General features: G+C 41.1%; 1 long non-coding RNA gene across 1 annotated transcript in view; it reads left to right on the forward strand.

The window, feature by feature from the left end:
* Positions 1 to 16,363, forward strand: part of LOC145820062 (uncharacterized) — a 72,236-nt gene extending 55,873 nt beyond the window's left edge. Inside the window, exon 3 of the long non-coding RNA XR_014360980.1 lies at positions 16,147 to 16,363. This is a non-coding gene — a long non-coding RNA (uncharacterized LOC145820062). The remainder of the gene's footprint in view (positions 1 to 16,146) is intronic.
* The last annotated feature ends 6,852 nt before the right edge of the window (positions 16,364 to 23,215 follow it).

Here is a 23,215-nt window from a genome sequence, read left to right on the forward strand (position 1 = left end):
TAGCAAGGATCTGAAAAAACTCCTGGACTTGCCAGTTCACAAAAGAAAAGCACCTCTTCTTCTCAACTTTATTCCTACATACAAATTGATTTTGCCCGATGTCCCCAAAAGAAAGAAGAAAAGCCTTTCTCCTCCTACTGCCACAACTCAAACCGCCTCTACATCACGAACAGATCAAGAGTTAACATCTGACCCAACCAATCAACCATTTACCTCGGCCCCATACTTGGTCCCAACACAAGAACGAAAACGTCGGCGCAGACTTGTCAAAACTGCTGAGATGGGTCGCCCAAAGCCCGTTGCTCAAGATCTCCTTGCCGATCTCCCTGTTGACGTCGGTGCTCAGCCGACGCAAACCATTCCCCCACCAAAGCTGAAACGAATCAAGAAAGCTCAGCCAAAGGCTAAAGCCACTGAAGTTGAGGCTGAGGATACCCTGACAATTTCACAATTGTCAGGGAGTGAGAAGACGGCTTCCGTTCCCAAAAAAAGGTCTGCTGAGACACAGCCATCAGAGTCCACACAATCAAAGAAGCCAAGGTCATCGTCTGCGATGACCTCGGGGTCCAAAATTCCAAAAGTCCCTTGGACGCCTGAAATTACTTTAGAAGATAAGCCTGTTCTTGCCAGCGATAGTGCCGAGGACATAAATGTCGGCGTAGCACTCAGTACCGCCCTACTTCTCCTAGGCGATCTTGAGCGGAATGCCAAGATGAGTGAGTACGAGAACTATGCTTTTATGCTCCAACGTTCTGTCCAAGTAAGTGTCTTTACATGGAAACTTGTCTTCTCTTTTACTTTGCAGATTTTTTGCCCTGTGCTCTTTCAGGCCATTCAACATGCCCACTCTCTCTCTATGCAAGCTTTTGAAAATAGGGCAAAGTTGGCTGACATGAAGAGGGAGGTTTCCGCCCTTAAAAAGGATAACAAAACTCTTCAATCAAAAATGAAAAAACTGGAAGACCAGGCTGAGGCTGCCACCAAAGCCCAAACCCTAGCCGAAGAAAATGCCGAATCTGCTGAGGCCATCAAGAAGGTTGTCGAGGCCGAGAAGAAAGAAGCCGAGGACAAAAAGGCCCAAGCCGAAAAGGAACTTCAGGAGGCCTTGGCCACTAAAGACGCTGAAATCAAAACGGCCGACGAAAAAGCCTATGCCCAAGGAATGGCCGACGTTACAGAGGAACACAAATTACAAGTTAGGCAGGCATGCAACAGAGGCTTTTCCCTTGGTTGGATGTCCCTGGCCAAAAAGCTTAATATTCTTGAAGATTCACCTCTGCACAAGGTCGAAGCTATTCCTCTCCCATTCCCTCCTCCTCCTCCACCTCCAAGCCAAGCTGAAGAAGAATCTGAATCTGAGTCTGAAGATGAGGAGGAAGGTGAGGATGAGGCTTTAGTACGGAAATCCAAGGAGGCTGTTGGGCCTAAGTCTCCTTCTCTGAATGAGCAGGTCTTGGACCTGACTCAAGATGATGATGGTGATGCAGTTGCCAAGGAAACTACTCCTGAACAGGCCTCATCTGACGTTCCTCCAGCCAAAAAAAGTCTTGATGAAACCCTTGCGCAGATTGACACCGAAATCGAGGCAAAAAAGACTGCCGAAGTAGCTCTTCAGGAATCAGCCGAGGTAGTTCTCCAAGAATCGGCCGCGGTCCAGTCTGAAATTGCGCCTGAAGTTGAAGAATCATAACTTTGATGTCCCTCTTTTCTTGTCTTTTGTACTTTTTTGTTTCTTGGATAGTAGAAGCTTCTCTGTACGGCCGATGTGCCTTCTGTTTGTGTTGGATATTTTAACATAACTATCTTTCTTTGAATGACTGCATTCTTTTTTGCCTTTTCTTTGACTGCCTCTGTTTGATTCTGTACTTGGAATTTTTTGTATGCTTTTCATACTTTGCCTCCTTTGTGCAATCTTTTCGGGGTTACATACCTCGGGTATAATAGCTACAAAACTTTTACTTCGGCAAGATACTGACCTGCAAACTATTCATAAATTCTAACAAGTGTGAAACATATACTACTCAATGTTAACTTTGCAAACTTTTTCTCAAGTTTCAACAAGTGTTTAAATAACATACTTAGCTTTTTCCTCAACCTGTAAATTGCCGCAAATTTCAACAGATGATCATATGTCGGCTTAACGTTATCTTGTAAATTGCTACAAATTTCAACAAGTGTTTAGCATCTTCTTTGGTTTAACCAACCTGTAGATTGCTACAAGTGTTTAAGCAATAACCTTGGCTTTGCTTCACTTGTAAATTGCTGCGAATTTAAACAAGTGAACAGAAACAGTAATCTTGGCTTAACTTCAACTTGTAAATTGCTACAAATTTCAACAAGTGAAGATAAAGAATAATCTTAGCTTAACTTCAACTTGTAAATTGCTACAAATTTCAACAAGTGAAGATAAGGAACCATCTCGGCTTAACTTCAACTTGTAAATTGCTACAAATTTCAACAAGTGAAGATAAGGAACCATCTCGGCTTAACTTCAACTTGTAAATTGCTACAAATTTCAACAAGTGAAGATAAGGAACCATCTCGGCTTAACTTCAACTTGTAAATTGCTACAAATTTCAACAAGTGAAGATAAGGAATAATCTCAGCTTAACTTCAACTTGTAAATTGCTACAAATTTCAACAAGTGAAGATAAGGAACCATCTTGGCTTAATTTCAACTTGTAAATTGCTACAAATTTCAACAAGTGAATTAAGTGTCTCTGTCTTCTCTCTGCCTGCAATGTGAACCTGAGTTCTACTTGGGTTCTCATTATTCATGTCTCCAAAAACACCAATATGTAACTTTATCAATCATATGTGTTTAAAGAAAAGGGAAAAGATTTTATTGATGACATCGACCAAAAATAATGCACATCTAATGATAGAAGAATTTCAAATTACAAGTGTTCCAAAGTCTTGGCAGTGCTTTGCCCTCGTTATCTTCAAGCCGATAAGCTCCATTGCCTAATACCGAAGTAATTCTGTAGGGTCCTTCCCAGTTTGGGCCAAGCTTTCCCTCTCTGGGATCCTTCTTGTTGCCGACGACTTTTCTCAGGACTAGGTCGCCGACTTGAAATTCTCTTGGATTGACCTTCTTGTTGTAAGCTCTGGCAAGCTGTTGCTGGTATACTGCGAGCTGAATTGCAGCTTTCTCTCTTCGTTCTTCTACGAGGTCCAGATCTCGGGCTAGAAGTATATCATTGGTGCCATTCTCTACTCCCTGTGTTCTGATCCCTGGGATGCCGATCTCCAATGGGATGACTGCTTCTGTGCCATAAGCCATGGCAAAGGGGGATTCCCCTGTTGATCTTCTCGGCGTAGTCCGATATGCCCAAAACACGTTGGGCAATTCGTCTACCCACTTTCCTTTTGCTGCCTGCAGCCTCTTCTTTATTCCATCCAAAATTACTTTGTTGGATGCTTCTGCTTGCCCATTACTTTGGGGAAAACTTGGTGTTGAAAAGTAATTCTTGATCTTGAATTTCGTACAAAAGTTCTTGATGAGTTTGCTGTCAAACTGTGTTCCGTTGTCGGCAACTATTGCTCTTGGAATCCCAAATCTGGTGATGATGTTTCTCCATATAAAGTTCTTGACGTCCGCATCTCGGATTTTGGCAAGAGGTTCTGCCTCTATCCACTTCGTAAAGTAATCTGTTGCTACCAGCAAGTATTTTCTCTGCCCAGTTGCCTGGGGAAGTTGCCCAACAAGATCCATGCCCCATTGGGCAAACGGCCAAGGGCTGGATACTGGGTTCAGGTCAGCAGCTGGCTGATGTATCAAAGGTGCAAATCTTTGGCATTGTTCACACTTCTTCACGTAGGCTTCAGCATCCTTTTGCATGTAGGGCCACCAATACCCCTGGGTAATGGCCCTGTGGGCTAGTGATCTGCCCCCAGCGTGGCTTCCACAAATCCCTTCATGAATCTCGTATAGAAAATCTTCAACCTGCAAAGGGTGTACGCACCTTAAAAGGGGTCCAGTGAAGGACCTTCTGTAGAGATGTCCCTCTACTGTCAGACTGAATCTGGCCGACTTTAATCTGATCTTATGTGCTTCCTTATGGTCTTCTGGCAGCTTTCCCTCTTTTAGGAATGCAACAATTGCATCCATCCAGCTTGGTCCCAAGTCCACACACATTGCTTCTTGTTCTGTGATCGGCTGTTCTATGCTCGGGCCCGACATATAGTCGATCATAATTGTCCTTGTTTTTCCAGTCTGGATTGAACTTGCCAGGTTAGCCAGCACGTCGGCGTGGGTGTTGTCATCTCGGCTAACTTGGAGTAGTCGGCAGTTCTGAAATAGGGCTGCCAATCTGATGACCTCTTTTGCGTATGCCGACATCCTTTCGTCTCTGGCTGCAAATTCTCCTGTTGATTGGTTAACAATAAGTTGTGAATCACAAAAAACTATTACCTCATCTGCTTCTGCTGCTGCTGCCAGTTTTAGCCCTACAATTAATGCTTCGTATTCCGCTTCATTGTTTAAGGCCTTGAACCCCAAACGGATGGACTGTTCTATTATTTCTCCATCTGGAGATATCAGCAGTACTCCTGCCCCCGCTCCTTGTCAGTTCGAACTTCCATCGACAAACAGTCTGAATGAGTCGCCGATGTAGATGTTGCAGGGTTTGAGTTTTTCCTTCCTTTGTTCTTTTGCTTTTGGCCTGGCTTCTCTTTGTTTGCTTGGACATCGTTCATCTTGGCTCAACGGAGCCCGATGTTCGATCGATTCTGGCGTGTATTCGGCCACGAAGTCGGCCAAAACTTGTCCCTTAATTGTTGTTCTCGGCTTGAACTCCAGGTCATACTGGCCTAAGGCCACTGCCCACCTTGCTATTCTTCCAGTCAAATCTCCTTGTTGTAACAAGGATTTCAGTGGGTGCTCTGTTAGCACTATAATCTTGTGCGCTTGAAAGTAATGGTTCAGCTTCTTTGAAGCCACCACTAAGGCCAACATTAGTTTCTCTAGCGGTAGGTACCTTGTTTCTGCATCGGCCATGGTTTTGCTTACATAATAAACAGCCTTTTGCTCCTCTGTTTCCTTTCGGATTAGCACTGCACTGACTGCGTGTTCCGACACTGCCAAGTATAAAAACAGCTCTTCCCCAGGCTTAGGTGTTGAGAGGACTGGAGCCGTGGTCAGGTATTTTTTCAAGTCGGTCAAGGCGGCCTCGCATTCTTCTGTCCATAGGAAGTCTGTGGCTTTTTTCACCAGGTTGAAGAAGGGTCTGCACTTATCTGAGCTTCTGCTGATGAACCTGTTTAGGGCTACGACCCTGCCAGTAAGCATCTAAACCTGTTTTGCCGACGTCGGGCTCTTCAGCTCTAGGATGGCCTTGATTTGATCTGGGCTGGCCTCAATGCCCTTTCTTGTTACCAGGTACCCCAAAAACATACCTGATCCAACTCTAAATGCGCACTTTGATGCGTTGAGTCGGAGCCGGTATGTTTTGAGTATATCAAAGACCTCTTTTAGGTCGGCAAGATGACTCTTAGATTCCTTGGTCTTCACGACCATGTCATCGATGTAGACTTCTACCGTTTTACCAATGAGGTGTTTGAACATCTTGGTTACCAGCCTTTGGTAGGTTGCTCTTGCGTTTTTCAACCCAAAAGGCATCACTCTGTAACAGTACAGGCCTTTTGGGGTGATAAACGCTGTCTTCTCTTCGTCTGGGGGGTACATGGCTATCTGGTGGTACCCCCTATAAGCATCCAGGAAGCTCATCCTCCCATGTCCAGATGTGGCATCCACCAACTGGTCAATCTTGGGCAGAGGAAAGCTGTCTTTGGGACAGGCTTTGTTCAGGCTCGTAAAATCTACACAAACCCTCCACTTTCCATTCTTCTTCTTCACCACTACTGTGTTGGACAGCCATGTCGGGTAGTGAACTTCTCGGATGGCTCTGGCCTCTAGAAGTCTGTCTACTTCTTCCTCTACTGCGTCGACGTGTGTCAACGTCGGTCTTCTAGCTCGTTGAATCACAGGTTTTGCCGACCTGTCGACATTCAGTCTGTGGCAAGTGACCTCGGGGTCAATTCCAGGCATTTCGTAAGGTGTCCAGGCGAACACCTCTATGTTTGTTCTCAAAAAATCTTCCAGTTCTCTTTCCTCTTCTTCGGCTAAGCCTGAGTCGAGAAGAAAGTAGCGCTCTTCATCGCCCTCCTGGATGAGGATTTTCTTTAGCGCCTCTTTGCTCTTCTCGGCTGGTTCCTTGCCGACGTCTTCTAGGACTTCCACGTCCTCATCTTCAATTTCTGCCTTCTTTGGCTCCCGTACGCTGCAGGTAGACTTCATTGCTGCCATGGAGCAATTCTTTGCCTGCAGTTGATCTCCTCTGACTTCTTCAATCCCATGCTCTGTTGGGAACCGTAGTAGTTGATGCAGCGTTGAGGGAACTGCCCCCATTGCATGCAACCACGGCCTTCCCAAGATGATGTTGTATGGTGAGGGCGTGTTAATTAGCAAAAACTCTGTCTTGATCTTCTTAGTGCCGGCTTGTACTTCCATGTTTGTTGCGCCCAGTGGCCATGTCGGCGTTCCATTGAAGCCGACCATTGGGCCGTTGGATTGCTTCAAGTCATCAGGGTGAAGGCCAGCTCCTTGTAACATCTGACATACATGATGTCGCAAGAGCTGCCTTGATCAATCAGAATGCGCTTCACTTGGCACTCCTCAACCTGGAGGGATACTACCAAGGCATCGTTATGTGGATGTTGGACCATCTCTAGGTCGGCTTCAGTAAAGGCTATCGTTGGTCCCTGGCATTCTTCTGGCCGAGGTCTTTTTTGTCCGACCTGGTTCACGTTGTGTAGGTGTTTTACTTTCTGAGTCTCCCCTCGCATGTCGCTTTCGTTCACCTTTGAGTGGATTACATTAACCACCCGTGGTCCTCCTGCCTATGGTTGCTGTGCTGGAGGTGGCGGAGCTGCTGGTGCTTGAGGCAATCTTGCCTGTTCTTCCCTTGTCCTAGCTTCATCGACCAGGTCCCTCAGAAGGCCTTGCCTCACCAAGTCTTCTAAGTGTGCTTTTAAGGCTCTGCAACCCTGAGTTGGGTGCCCTTCTTCATTGTGGTAAGCACAACGCCTACCAACGTTTCTTCCCATAAATTCCCCTGGTGCTCTTGCCGGTGCCCTGAAATAGGGTTGGTTTCGAATTTGATCCAGGACTTTATGGATAGGGATTCGGAACACCGTCGTCATTGCTTGTTTACCCCTCAATTCCGTTTCTTGTTTAGTCGGCCCGTTGTTACCTCGGCCTCGCTTCGGCGAGCCGTTTCCCTTCTCCTGCTTTATCTCTTTGTTTCCCGATGTGTCTTCCTCGGCTCTGGCGTACTTCTCGATTCTCGCCATGAGTTCTTCCATACTTTTTGGCAATGTTTTTGCCAAAGACTTCCGTAGTGGGCAGTCATCTTTCAGGCCATTCTTGAAAGACACGACCGCCACTTCTTGGTTGCATTCGGGTATTCGATTGAATACCTCGTAGTACCTCTTCGCGTAGGCCCTCAGGCCTTTATCCTTGGTGATTCTTAAAGCCATCAGAGTGTCGACCCTCAAGGGCTGTAGTTTGTTCGTTACAAACCTGGCCACAAACATCTCGGCCAGGCCTTCCCACGTCTTTACGCTTCCCTTCGGCAGTTTATGGAACCAATCTGATGCAATCTCTCCAAAGGATGAGGGGAATACTTTGCAGAGCAACGGCTCGTTCCCACTATATAATGCCATTGAATTCAGGTATAGTCCAACATGAAAGTTGGGATCTGACTTACCATCATAAATTTGGAACCTCGGCATACTGAATCTCTTTGGTGCTTCAAATTTGTCCAGTTCCACCGAGAATGGTGTCCTCGGCTTAACAGGGGAAGTTACTTCGGCTTCAGCATTCTGTTGCTTCCTTTTGAGGTAATCTCTCAAGTCTTCTTTACTCTTCCCTGGAGCTCGGCTATCTTTGGACTTCAATCTTTTTGGCACACTACTTTCGGCTTCGTGGTGGGCCCGTTTCGATCTTTCTCCATGGGTTGTGTCAAAGCAGAGTGCTTGCCTTTGAACATGCCGATGTTCTTTGGGCTCTGGATCCTTCGTGTGATGCGTCCTTCGGGGCTCTTCTTGCCTTGGTTCCTCTCGTCCGTCTTCCCTGGAAGGTCGGTGAGAGTGTCTTCCGCTCCTGGTGTGCTGAGGGGCTTCGGGGATTGTTTTCCTTCCTCCCTTCTGGGTATTAATTGCTGGCATCGGCGTATCTTGCAGCGGGTATGGTGGCTGCATAACATTGTTCTGCATCATGAAGTTGACGACCGACTGTAGGTCTGCCAGCTTGTTTTCCAATTCTTTTACTTCCTCATCCCTCCGTAGGCACCTGTCCCTCCATACCTGGAGGTTATCTTCATTGTAGTACTTGCCTTGGTCTGTCTTCTTCGAAGTGTCGCCCTCCTGGCCGACGTCTTTCTCTCTGTGACCCTGGTCATGGGTTTCTGCATTGTGGTTGTCTCCTTTAATGTCGAGGTCAATTGGTCTGCCACTCCCAGCAGGAGCGTCGTCCCCAATCTTTTCCTTCTGTCCGTTACTGGCCATCTATTCTTCTTTCTTCCCACATACGGCGCCAAATTGTGTGGGTGATTTTTTGACCACACTGCCCGTTTAGTAATCAGCTGGAGAGCACCGGTAGAATAGATGGCTTCGGCTAACTTGTAACAGAAAGAAAAGGCTTCGGCGGTGGTTCTTCCACCCGGGGGCACTCCGACGATCAAGTCAGTATATCTCTCAAAGATAATCAAGTGCTTAAACTTATTGCTCAAAACATAAATTGCGTACCTTAGACCCACGGGGGTGCCTCTCCTTTATAGTTTACTCAATTCTAGTCCCACTAGAAGCTTGACTTCTATAGACTCCAATTCAGTGCTTACTTTGGATTCCTCAAGAGATAAAGATAAACTCCCTAAGAGCTTTATCCTTATCTTAGCAAAGTTCCCTCTTTACTCTAGGACTCTTGTCCCTTATCTGTTTTTCTCGGATTTTGACATATTCGGAGATCACCTCGGCCAATCCGAGATTACCTCGGCATAACAACCAGGACACGTGGCACCTCGGCTGACACGTCGGCATCACCTTGGCCACGTGTTGGTACTCAGAAAATATATCCCCACACCATCCTTTCTAATTTTAGAGCAATGCATAGACCATTGGAGATGCTGACCAGTTTTGGTAGCTCAAGAAGTAAAATCTTCTTCAAGTTTGGGAGAAAATGACCAGATTTCGAGTCAAAATATTTAAGATCTACAAGGCTGCTGATCTTGGTGCAATCTTCAACTATGAGCTCTTCCAAATTAGCAAGATTTCGAAGCATGCCTACAGTGAAAATAGTAATCAAACTGAGACATGTATGCAAGGCCAAAAACTTCAGATTGGACAAACAACCCTTCCCAACTGACCCTTGACAAATGCTCTCCATATTCTTCATGTAATGAATAGTCAAGTATTGAAGTGACCCAAGTACCATTTTTTCCTCATTGAAATATGAGTACCGTTCAGATTCATTATTATCATCTCCTTCACATCTCCTTCTTGATATAACTGTTTAGAATCAATGATGGTCCGCAACTCATTACATTCCACCAAGAAACAAAATTTCAACTTATCCATATTTTGGAGCCCAAACTCAGATTAGATTGTTAACAGTCCAATGGTGTTCTAGGGAAAAGGCATTTTCATGTTTGAGTACCTCAATAATTTCGATTGGAATCCCTTCACCATTTACATACTTCAAGCCTTTCTCTGATTTCTCCAAATTATTGAATTCCTCTTCAACCTCACGTGGTAGACGAGACAGGAAGCATTCAACCTGACGACCAACTATAAATCTGAAGTGCATTAAAGCTGGACATATCAATGACGGGCTGTCCCGAATGAGTTCTTCCAATAATTCAATAGTGGCAAATACAATTTAAGAGTTCGCAACTCTTGTATGTATAATAGTTTTTACTTCAACATCCCACCAATCCCCATCTGGATTCACATCGATGCGTAGTTCATTCAATCATGAGAGATTTGACAAGGACGCACTTGGAATTATTGTGTCTATATGCTTACTCTCTGTGTAGTTATTTGCATATCTATAGAATGACACTTTCAAACAGCTCAATTTAATTAGTTTCGCAATCTCCTTGGGTAGATATATAATCTTAGTCCATGAATCACCTCAAGATTTGTAAGTTCTCCAATTTCAGGTGGTAGTTCCATTAAGAAATCACAACCTCTCAAAATTAATTTCTGGAGTGCTAATCTGGAAATAGATTGTGGCAAAGAGTTCATGCTAGTGCATGACAAATTCAAAACATGGAGGGCAGACATGTCATGAAAGAATAGGAGAGAAGCATCCTCCAATTCTTTTCCTGCTAGCAAAATGATCTCCGAGGATTCCTTTCCACGTGAGTGTGGGAGCTTGTCTGTCATTTTAGTAATGAATTCCTTTCTTGAAAAAAGTGCCATGATGAGCCCCACTCCCAGTCCTAGTCCAACTATCTTTCTTTTGCTGTTCAACTGGTCTAAGTCCATGGATAATCCTCCTCGTCGGCCAGTGGCTATAATACTCTCATCCTTTTCAAGGAGGTCGGATATACCTAATGTTGCCTCATATTGAGGCATTTGCATTGGCAACTAGTTGCAGAAACATTCAATTTTTCCTCCCAAAATGACTTTGCATCTGATACATATAAATTTTGTATTCCTCGGGCAGATTTTCTTATTTTTCTTAATTCATGGGAGTGCAATTTTTTTGTGGTACTGGGTTCCCAATAGGCCGGTTTTCTTGAGTTCGGATCCTCTGCCGTGATTGTCTGTGGGGTTTCCTGCGGTGGTCCAAAACGACGTCGTTTTGGACCTTTTTTTTTTCCCCCTTCCTCTATAGCTTTTCAGCCTCTCTCACTTCATCATTTTCAAAACACCACAGAATAGAGAAGTTGTTCAGGATGTTCGATCGGGATGGAAACAGGTACATCACAATGGCAGAGTTCTTTCTCTGATCTGCTCCAATGGTCTCAGATCTATTCCGATTTGCATCGCCGTGTGTGTGTGTGTGAGAGAGAGAGAAAGAGATGGATAACAGATGCCATTCATCCACTTTGTGTGTTCCAAAGTGGGCTTGATTCATGGATTCACTTCATGGATTTGATTAATGGATTCATGGATTGATTAATGGATTCAACTCAGCACCATGGATTCATCTCAGCACCATGGAATCAAAGTGGGTTTGATTCATGGATTTAACTCAGCACCATCTCTCTCTCTCTCTCCTCTCTCTCAGCATAAAATGGGTTTGATTCATGAAGTGTGATCTGCTGAGAAGAAGGAAAAAATAAAATAAAAAAATGGTCGGAATTATCTCAATTTGTCATCAAACAATTTTACAGGTGGGTTTCCCATTGGTATCAAGAATCTTCAGCAACTGAAGGCGTTTGATTTGTATTCAAATGGGTTTTTTTGGGGACATTCAGGACTTGTTTTCGAAGCTTTGAAATGTTGAGTTTGTTGATACATCTTCTTCTTCTCCTCTTTTCTCTTCTCTGATTTGTCTGGTTTTTTTTTTTTTAATTGAAGTTTTGTCCCAAAACGACGTCGTTTTGAGGCACTGCAGGGTCAACTGCAGAAAAATATGGCAGATGATCCGGACTCAGTTTTCTTAGGATATGCTCAGTGATTTTCAAGTTTTCTTTGTTTATTGTATTCCCTTCATGAGAGTGCAAATTTTTGGGGTATTGGATTCCCTATAGGCCGGTTTTCTTATGATAAGCTCGGTGATTTTCAAGTTTTCCTTATTTATTGTATTCCCTTTTTCAATACTTGCAAAATTTTAATAAATCCCAAACAAGTTTTTCCACACCTCACAAAAATAATAATAAATAAAAGACCAAGCTTCTCCCTAGTCCAAGGGTGTAGTTCGGGAGCTATGACCTATTCATGTAGAGTACTGTAGGGGAATATCAATTAAAAATGGTCAACTAAAACAGAGAAAGCACCTTTTTCGTAGTCCTTTCCTTAAAAGTGTTAGTGTTGCTCAAAGAAAAGTAATTATATATTTGGGCATGTATCAATAGCACTTTACCCTGTTTTTTTAAAATAACCACATACTTTTTATGTGATTTTTGACTAAAATATTACAATTATATTTTCTATCCAAACTAACGACGAGTGTCTCCCATGCCTATTTTGAGAGTGGGGAAGAAAAAAGAAATATTTAGTCAAAGTTCAATGTAGAAGACAAATTAGCCTTGTTTTACTTTTTTTTTTTTATCTTCTACCTACCTTGAAACCGTATTCCAAACCCACCCCAATGGACGTGACAACATTTGATTTCATTGAATCCTCTCTCTAAAATGAGAGTCTTTCTACCTTAGTGTTTCATGGGTATCTCCTCTGGGTCTTTCCTAGTTTTCTAGGCATTTTGCTTTTTTACTTTCCCTTCTGCTGATCCTTTTCTCTCGGTTGCATCCCCTATTTTGTGTAAAACATTGTGACTGGTCTTCACCTCCACTCTTGGGTTTGTATAGCTTCTACTCTTTAATGGCGACTGATGCTTATAGACGTCCATTGGAGCTGCAGCTGGAGGAAGGCACTGATGAATGTTTGGATTCTTTTTATCTTTGCCTGATAGGGAAGGTTTTGACCGTTAAAGCCCTTAATAAGCAAGCAGTAACCCGCATCATTTTGGGGGCGTGGAAAACAAGAGCAGAGATCACCATTTCTTCATGGCCAGAGAATGTATTCCTATTTAGATTTGGGAGTGAAGAAGATCGGGCTCTGGTTCTGCGAAACGCACCATGGTCGGTGATGGTGCTCCAACCATTGTCTGTGGGGAAAGCGATCTCTGAAATGGATTTTTCCTATTGTCCATTTTGGGTCCAAGTCAATGGTTTACCAATGGACAAAATGACTCGTCGTAATGGGCAAATCCTAGCTAATAGCATTGGGAAACTGATTGGAGTGGAAGCTCCCACTGAGGGTCTACTTCTAGCTAGAAGTTTTCTTCAACTCCGAGTGAACATTAACATATCCCAGCCCCTACCCAGAGGATTCATGTTGAAGAGACCTTCAAGCAACTCACCGGAGAAGAGAGACATATGGGTTAATTCAAGTTTGAAAGTCTATCAGTTTTTTGTTACGATTGCGGGAAGATAGGTCATGACAGTAACTCATGCAAATTCGTGTCCCGCGAGGCAAGTAGGCAAGAATGCCGTATCAGGATCCTCTGGAGTTTGTTTCCTGAAGTGATCCCTGAAGTAGGTGATCCAATGGCTCAAAATGAAACTAACCAAAACGACATCATTTTGGTTAGTAATTTCAAAAAAAAAAAAAAAAAAAAAAATTTGCTTTAATTCAAAATGTAAATTATTCCCTCCAGTAGAGCTGTGTATCAAAAGGTGGGAGTGCGAGAAAGAGTGAAGAAGAGAGAGAGAGAAGAGAGGCGGGATTGTCGTCCAGTCGTTGCCGCTGTCCAGTGGTCGGCCGGATATCGATTTATCCAAAAAATCAGCTGAAAAAGACACCAAGAAAATTCAACACTAGGGGTAAAGATGAAATTTTTTTTGATGTTTACCTTCTGCAAGATCTTGAGTTCTTCACAAGCATTCCACTTTATCTTTTTGATAGCATAGATCATTCCATCAATACAACCTTTATACACAGACCCTTGAATCACCCACCTCTCATCAAACCCATCAGTTGCTTGTCTTAGTTCTTCAATCCCAAACACTTTATACTTATCCAAACAATCTGACATATCAGCCACAAATTTCACATCCAAAGCCTTTCCTCCCCTAACCATTTTCTCTCCATCTCCACCTCTCTCCACCTTTCTCCACCATTCCTTTCCTCTTATTCCATGTATTTTCTCTGTAACCAAACAACCCACAAACCAAAACCAGCAAAATCCCACAAACCCCCAACCCAATTCCCAATCCAACCACAACCCCTTTTTTCCCATTCTCCCTAGAGGTTGAATTAACAAAAACACCACTAGGTTGTGTCAAATTAGGAAGTTTTGAAACAGGTACAAAGATAGTTTCAAAGGGCTGAATCTGATGATTACCATTGACACCAATTATTGACTGTGTTGTTGAGCCAAACATTGAAGCAATGGAAGTGAGGTTATTAGAGGGCTGGAAAACATAACTGATGAGAAAATTGGCTCTGTTCTGCAATTGGGTTGTGTTTGGACACTTGCAAAACACCGGGAAAATTACAATGACACCGATTGTAAGGTTGGTTGGGATTAGATTTGGGTTGACAATTTGGACAGATTGGTAGGTTGTGAGGTTTTGAAAATTGTCTGTGGAGACTAGGTAGAAAGTGTCGCCTTTCTTGATTGTGTAAGTGAGATTTGTAGAGGAAAAACTTGTGGTGGTGTTGATGGTACTGCAGGAACAAGTTAGGGGGATAAAGAGGGGTTGGGAGGGGAGGAGAGGGGTCGCGGGTTGGAGATGTTGCTGGAGTTGGAGATCATGAGGCGGTTGAGAGAGAAGGTTCATTCTCTCTCTCTCTCTCTCTCTCTCTTCATCGTTTTGCTTCATATTAGATCTGCAGGAAGGAGTTTTGAATTAAAGTAATTTTTTTTATTTTTATTTTAATTTTTGGAAATTACTAACCAAAATAACGTTGTTTTGGTTAGTTTCATTTTGAGCCGTTAGATCACCCCACTTCAGGGATCACTTCAGGAAACAAACTCTAGAGGATTCTAATACATCTGTGTGACAACCAGAATATACAAATCAAATAAATAATTAAGTAATAATTATTTTACAATCTCAAATATTTTGCTTGTGAATCTATAAGTGCAAACTAAATATTATTAGAGAGTCTTTTAATTAATTTTAAAATTTAAAATAAATTTATGGTGAAAGTTTTTAATTTAGGGGCAAGATTTATTGTTAAAAAAAATAGTAATAATAATAATAGAGAACAAATTATTAAGTATATTTTGATCTAATAGTTATATTTAATTTAATTAGTGAAAAGATAATAAAAAATAGAATTCAATATTATAAAGAAACATGGAAGTGGTTGTTTGTAAGGAAGCTTATTAGGGTTTTATGTTCACTATATGAGAGCCTAAGTCTCCATAATTGTGAGAGAAACAAAAATAATGTGCCCATGTATAGTGTATGGTTTGTGTGCAGAGGTTATTTGGAGGCTAGCATGTATGGCTTTGGTAAGGTGAAGGGCTGAAGCTGTGTTTGGGTGGTAATGGGTTGGATTGTGAGAGTGCAACGTGGAGGGTGTAAATTGTAGGCTAAAAATTCTACTCACAGATTCAAAATTTAAAAATCAAGAAACCATATTAAACGGATGAATTTTAAACTAAAATTTTTATAGTAAATTAATTACATATTGAATTGCATATCAGAAGTTTCTCATAATTTTTGGGAGTAAAAATCTATATAAACTGATGTATTCAAATCTGTTCAGAAAACTGGTGTAAAGCAGTAAATTCGGAAGTGTCGTTCTCTTTTGGTATAAACTGGATTGTATTGAACCAGTCAAATGGTCCCAAATCTCTTTTGGTATAAACTAAACTTTTTTGGTGAACTACCATGTTTTGCAAAATTGGATTGTATTGATTATTGAGACCATTTGTATATTTTAGTCCAGGGAAATTATTCCACTGTGTGTGGTGACTCTGGCCACTAGGGAACATATTTGGGTTGGGCCGTGATGACTTTAGTGCTCAACGATTGTAAGGAAAAGACCTAAGCTAGGCTAGGTGATCTTTAATCGGATCGTCTTAGAGAAAAGACTCGGGGTTGCCACCCCGAGGATGACTTTTGGTTCGATATTGGATCCAACGGGCTTATTGCCTTGAGAATTGTGTGGCATGGTACTTGTTATTCCTGGTATCCAAAAAATTATTGGTATTCATGTTGTAATCTGTTTTAAGTAAAAAATGTCATTTATTATGTTCTTGAGAGACATGAATATTTTAACTGTTGAACTGTGAAACCTTCTTTTTGAAACATATTATCTTTATCAAAACTATATGCCAATCTAGTTTCTGTGATATATATTTTATTTTGGAATTGATCATTGTTTTCAAAATTGTATATACTATCTATGCTGCTACTCACTGAGCTATCAGCTGACTTAGTTGTTTATCATTTCCAGGTGTTAGAAGGACTTAAAGTGGACTCATGGCGTAACAGGGACTCAATTGAATGGACCTCTAGAACATTCATTTATTTTGTTTTAGGTTGTTATGTCAAGTTTGTGCATATTTCTTTTTATTTTTATTGAGATTCATTTAGGATTATTTTGATATGTGGGCTATTTATATCTCAAAAGTTTGGATGGTATTGATTACGGTTGGTTTTTCCGTTTATACTTGTGGCATGTTATTGGATTGAGTTTGGTTATTTATTACTGGACTATTGTATAATTGTTCAATGTGATTATGGATTCGGGTTTGGGCTTATGTATGCCTTGGGCTAAGACCCTGTGGGCCACGGTTGATCATACCCGAATTTGGGGTGTGACAATCTGGGTATGGCCTTGAGCTTAGAACAAGGGTGGCTAGAAAATTTGGGTTTGACAGTGGAATACTACAACAATTAGATTAATGAGATAGAAGAGAGCCTTCGACCTATTCTTCGGTAGCAGAACTCTCAGGCACTAGCGAGTGGGGAAAAGATGCAAGGTACAACAGATGAGGCTCAACCCGGCATGACCACTACAGAGGCATCATGTCCACAACCGCCACTACTACTCCACTCTCATAGGACAGAGACACGTATCATGCAACAGTATACCACACGTGGCCTTCAAGCATGAAATGAAACAAATATGGTACGTCAGTCTCCCACCCCTCCTATAAGCATTAACACCCCTCCTACTGGTTTAAACCCATTTGGGTCTCCTCTCACGATCGTTACAACTTTTGGGCCTAGTATTGTACACAATAAGATGCAAAGCCCAACCAATTTTGGGCCAGCATATTATGTTACTGAACCGACTGATAGCCCCGCTTCTCAATCTAGCCCACAATCATTTTCATCCAACCACCCTTTCCTCCCTAACTAGTGTGACACACCAAGCCTGTCCCCTAAGCCCTATGATATGCCACTGTGTATGGAGATCACAGAAGTACCAGAAGTTTTATTATCCTTAGCTTTTAATGGGCTCTCTCTTAAAAGGAAAGCTCGTGAGGACTCTTCCTTACTACCCTACCCTTCCGAGGTTCTGAAGTTGGAGCACAGGCCTACGTCTGACCAGTCCTTTAGCATAGCTTCATCTCCTGCTCTTGCTAAGGGGATTGGAATAAAAAAGATAGGTAATAAGGGAAGACTAGCTAAGAAGAAAGCAGATTTGAAACTAATTGATCAACAAAACACTTTGTTTAAAATAAAAGTACGCGAGGAAGTGCCCGAATCCCTTAATGATGATGATCTTTTTTCGCAAGTTCCTTGCACTTATCCAATGGCCTCTCAGACTTAGTGTCTCGAAAGGGTGGTGGTGGCTGACCCAGAAAAGCCACAAGATCCTTGTTTATAATCAGCTAGAACTATCAGGGGATTGGGCGACCCTTGATAGTCCAAATCCTCCGAGAGTTGTGTTCAACCCATCACCCAAGGATGGTTTTCTTGATGGAAACAAAGAATCGAAGATCTGTTTTGGAAAGAATAATGAGAAGTCTGCATTTTCCAAATTACTGTTATGTGGATCCAAATGGTTCGGCAGGTGGTCTAGCTTTTTGGTGAACACAAGAGATGATATTGATGTCAGGTAGAAGAATTGCAACCTCATAAGGTGTATTATTGTAGGCCCAGGTATGGACTGGTTGGCTATCTCAAGCTAAAGAAGAAAGGAGATGTACATGAAATGGAACTCAAATTGAATTTTAATAAAGCATATGATCGAGTGCAATGGGACTTTTTGTGGACACTAATGGTAAGAATGGGTTTTGACAGGGTGTGGGCCCAATGGATAATGGAAATTGTTTCGACGGTATCATTTTCTGTGTTTGCAAATCGGTTGAAAAGAGCTACCTTCATTCCAATGAGGGGCCTATGACAAGGAAATCCCCTCTCCCCCTACCTCTTTGTTCTGGTTACCAAAGGTCTTTCTCTCTCATTGCTAAAGGGAGTGCGTCACAAACAGCTATCGGGGATTAAGCTGAAAAAGGGTTACCCCACTCTCACTCATCTTTTCTTTAAGGACGACACTCTGCTTTTTGCTAAAGTTAATAGGAGTGACTGCCAAGCCCTTAAGTCTATTTTGGAAGAGTACAACTTTGCTTCAGGGCAACTCATTAACTTTGAAAAGTCAGGGATCATCTTTTCAGCTACACTTCAAAATCCAATGCATGTTGGCTCGAAGTATTTGGGTCTCCCTTCCTTTTGGGGCACGTCAAAATCTAAAGCGTTTGGATTTTCAATTGAAAAAGCTGTGGGTAAAATGCAAGGATGGAAACAGAAGTTGTTGTCCCAAGCAGGGAAGGAGGGTCTTGTGAAATCAGTGGTGCAGGCAATTCTCACCAATGCCATGGCATGTTTTGTTTTTCAAAAGAAGTTCTATGATAGGTTAAATTCCTATACAAGCAATTTTTGGTGGGGTGGGGATCCTTTGGATAGCGGGTTACATTGGGCGAGCTGGGACAGCTTGGTTATGGCCAAATCCCAAGAAGGGATGGGATTCAGAGATTTTAAAGCGTTCAATCTAGCCCTTCTAGCAAAGCAGGGGTGGAGACTTGTCACGCGCCCTCACTCATTCTGTGCTCAGATTTTGAAAGGAGTGTATCATCCACATACTGATTTCTTAACAGCCTATAGGGGTAGAACCCCTTCTTTCTCCGGGACCAATATCCTTCAAGGTCAAGAGCTTCTAAAAAAGGGGTTACGGCGGCAGGTGGGCAATGGCAACTCAATCAAATTTTGGGATGATTAGTGGGTTCCTCAGTCCTGGAATTACAAAGTCCAAATGCCTAAACCGAAGGGGTGTCAAGCTCATTTGGTGAGGGATGTGTTCAACACAACCCTTAAAGATTGGGATCTTCACAAATTACAAGGGTTGGTGGGGCCCGCAGAGTCTAAGATCATTGTTGCTATCCCAATCTCTTTGGAAGGCCACGATGATTCTTTGGTCTAGTGCTATACGTCAAGAGCCTATGAAGTCCGGAGTGGTTATCCAGTCACTCTTGAGGAACAACAATCCAAGGGTAACTCTGGAGCCTCTTCTTCGGTCCCACTCCCGAAGACCTGGAAATTAATTTGGACGCTCCATGTCCCACAAAAATTAGTAATTTCTGGTGGCGGTTTTTTTTGCAACAAATTAGCTACCATGGAAAACCTTTTTTGCCGCAGATGTGCCCCATCTCAAAGTTGTCCCATTTGCGGAGTTGGCGTGGAGTCGATTGAACATCTTTTTCATTGTAGTTGGACCAGAGCGGTCTGGTTTGGGTCTAACCTAGGCTTCTTATCAGGTTATGGAGTCATCTCCTCAGCTAAAGAATGGACTCTATCTATCATGGAACATTGTGTGAATGATATAGAGAGAAATGAAAGAGTGGAAATTGCAGCTGTTGTGGGTTGGTTTATCTGGAAGGTTCAAAATGAATGGGTATTCAATCATTTTCCAGTAGACCCATTACAAGTTCTTCGTCAAGCTTCGTCTCTTTGGAGGAAAGTTAGCCTCTCTTGTTCTTAGGAGGTTCTATCCTCCCCAGCGTGTACCCCACTTGTTCAACCCCATTCTAAATAGGCAGCCCTCCAAGGCTGTCTTAAGGTTAATTGTGATGCGAGTTTCACCCCAAATGGGAGGAAAGCCTCTATTGTTGTGGTTGTAAGGAATTACGAAGGAAATTTGGTTGATGGTAGTCGCTTTGGTCCAAGCTTCCTCAGTCAATCAAGGAGAAGCCAGGGCTCTTAGACTGGCGTGTGTATTCCTTCAAGCTCTTGGTCTCATAAACGTCCAAGTGGAAAGAGACAATAAATCGGTCATTGAGCTAAGAACATCAGAGTTGGTTCCCCCTTGGGACTGTCGTGCATGCATTCTGGACATTCATTCGTTGAGTCTGAGCTCCTCCATCTCCTTTTCTTGGGTGCCTAGAGAAGCAAATAGTGTGGTCCACGGGATTGCCTCAGCTCACTTGAAGGGTGCTCTACCTTTAGGGTGGGTTGGGTCTCCTACTACTCCTTTGAAGGAGTTGTTGTTGCTTGATGTTTCGCTGTAGTTTCCAATATTTCACCAGTTCAAAAAAAAAAAAAAAACAAAAAAAAAAAAAAAAAAAAAACCTACCCCTTCTGAGCACACATTGTATATATAAAAGTATATACACACTATTATTTATTATCATAAAATTATTTTAATCTAATTTTAAATTCTAACCCAATTTCTTATTTAATAAAATTTTAAATTAAACATACATAATATATATGTATATATATAACAAATTAAACCATAAATTAGCCTAAATACCAATTTATTATCAAAAAATTAAATCATCAAACTACTTTAATCTAATTTTTAATTTTTAATCCAATTTTTTATTTAATAAAATTTTAAAATAAACATAAACATACATATATATAACAAATTAAATCATAAATTAAACTAAACACCATAATTCATTACCATAAAATTACCTTATTTAATAACATTTTAAATTAAACATGTACATATATACATATATATATATTTAACAAATTAAATAAAAAATTAATTACAGCTTCTATATATACACAGTGTTGAGTATACATGTATATCATAAAATCTAATTAAAATTAAAAATTAGGTTTGTTAAAAAAAATATTTGGAAAACTCTAGTTTCTTAAATGATTCTCGTGTTATGTTTTTAATTTTTTTTGCTTAGTCATGGAAGTAATTTTTTTTTATATTTTTTTACAATGAGAGCCAAAAATAGAAGAAGACGAGAAAAACATATATGGTATAATTGTCTTTTTATTGTTACCATTAACGAAGTTAAAGTTACTTTTTAATCTAAAATCACATGAGGTATAGGATTATTTTTAAAAGACATGGGCTAAACCACCATCGAACCATACCATAGGTAGTAAAATGGATGTTGCCCGATATTTTTCAACTCAAAGAGGGTTACTTTTTATTGCTTGGTTGATGATGGGGAGTATTTTCAAGGAATCAATCATAAATAAGAAGAAGTGATAATGTTTTTACACTACACTTTAATTTCTTTTCCTTTTCAACGCTTCTCTTTCTTTATCTTTTGTTCTTTTCCTTTTAATTTGCTATGTGTTAGTCAACTTACCTGAAAACCTTTATCGTTTTGTTTCTTTTTTTCCCCCAGTTCGGTTCTTATTCAGGATTTGGTGACAAGGAAGACAATTGGCAGCGGACGTGAGTTAGATGCTCTCTATTGTCAGATAAATTTTCAGAACATAAAACCTTAGAGTTGGGATCATGCATCATGTGTATTAGCAAGAAAACAAAACAAAAACGTACCTGATTCCATCGTAATGGTTAAACGGAAGCGTGATTGTTAATACCACATTTTGTATTGCCTTTGTTATTGCTTTCCAATCCTTTCCTTATTAGTACCTTTAGTTTCTCCTTGAGAGGATATCGAAGAAGTTGGAAGTTCTTTTCTTATCAGGCAGGATTAGGGACCATAACAACTTAAAGTTAAAATAGGTTTTCAAAAAACAAAACCGTGTGGCAGTTTCTATGAAAACCAACTTAACCAATTTTGTTTTAATTTCTATTTCTGCCCCTCATAGAAATAGAAATTACTCAACTAGTATCTACACATTAGGTCCATGACACATATACCCTTAAGCCTATTAACTAAATTGAATCACTTAAATTGTAGGCTTCTTATAAATGATAACACCACATTTAAATATGTGGTCCCATTGAGACATTATCTAACAATCTCCCACTGGACCACATATGTAACCTGACAAATGTGCTTAACTTTAGTGAGCTCAGAAATTTGTTATCATGACCTCAGAGTATCCAAACAATCTTGTCCATTAACTATATTGATATAGGATCAAAGCGGTTTTCGTTACATTAATCGTAACTCGACTCACCAATGGTCACGTATACCAATACAGCTAAACGACATAGATCAATCATGGATGCGTAGCATGGAAATTACATGTAATGTAATCCATACATGCCTATTTCCAACTGGTCCTACTTAACTTTATTGAGATCAATACTTCACAATACGTAACAGAGTGTAATAAACTGAATACTTCATTTCTGCAGAAATTAATCTAATTACATAGATAAAACTCAAGGCTGACATAAAACAGTAATGTAAATACAAACTGCCACTAGTTAATAACCCATGGGGGCGGGTTCGGGTCGTGACAGAGTGGTATCAGAGCACGAGTTAATAACTCACACACTTGTCCAAAAAGAGCAATAAGCGTCTAGATGAGATCTAGGATGCATTAACATGAAATTGGAAGCATTGATAATATGCTTAACTATTTTGATATGAACCTTGAAAGTATCAAGAATATGCTTAAGTGTTTCGATTTGAGTAATTATGTGATATAAATTTGTGAACTACTTGCATTGCAATTATCTAAATATATGTACTCCTTTGTGTATGCATACTTGTGAATCTTTTGTATAAAGTATAATGCAAGTTTAATCAGATAGCAAATAAGAACTCTATAAGGTTGTGTTTAGCCTCAATTATTTCCTGATGATATGAAATGACAAGTTCTCGGAGATGCTATGTTTGGTATACGTGGTTGCTCAAATTCTCTTTGAACATAATTGTGGTATCCTTAGCGGAGGCTCTCGCCCAGGGGACATAATACTGTGGCTTATGGTCATGACGCCCTAGCCCGGGGGAAATAATACCGTGGCACAGGCCCTCGCCCGGGGGAAATAATACCGTGGCCTATGTATGAGATATGTTGATATGCTTGACCAACATGATATGTCACGCTAAAAGAAGTACCAGACATGATTCGAATATGAGATATAAATTGTTACACTAATGTGTACAACAAGTTTGTTTTGTTGTAATGCACATACATGAAAAGTTGTTTATGTGCATTCAATTCTGCCTACGGGTGTCTATGTGAAATATGAACATGATTTGAGTATATAATTACTTGGTAAATGTTCAGCGTGCGATATCTGGTAAGTATGCAATTATCTGTTACGCATGTGATTAATTACGTACGATATGTGAAATGAGAATATAAAGACGTGCCTATGTGTGACTATGTGTTTATTT

The sequence above is a fragment of the Camellia sinensis genome, chromosome 2 (assembly GCF_055761805.1).
Source record: "Camellia sinensis isolate YWXY chromosome 2, ASM5576180v1, whole genome shotgun sequence".
Lineage (NCBI taxonomy): Eukaryota > Viridiplantae > Streptophyta > Magnoliopsida > Ericales > Theaceae > Camellia > Camellia sinensis.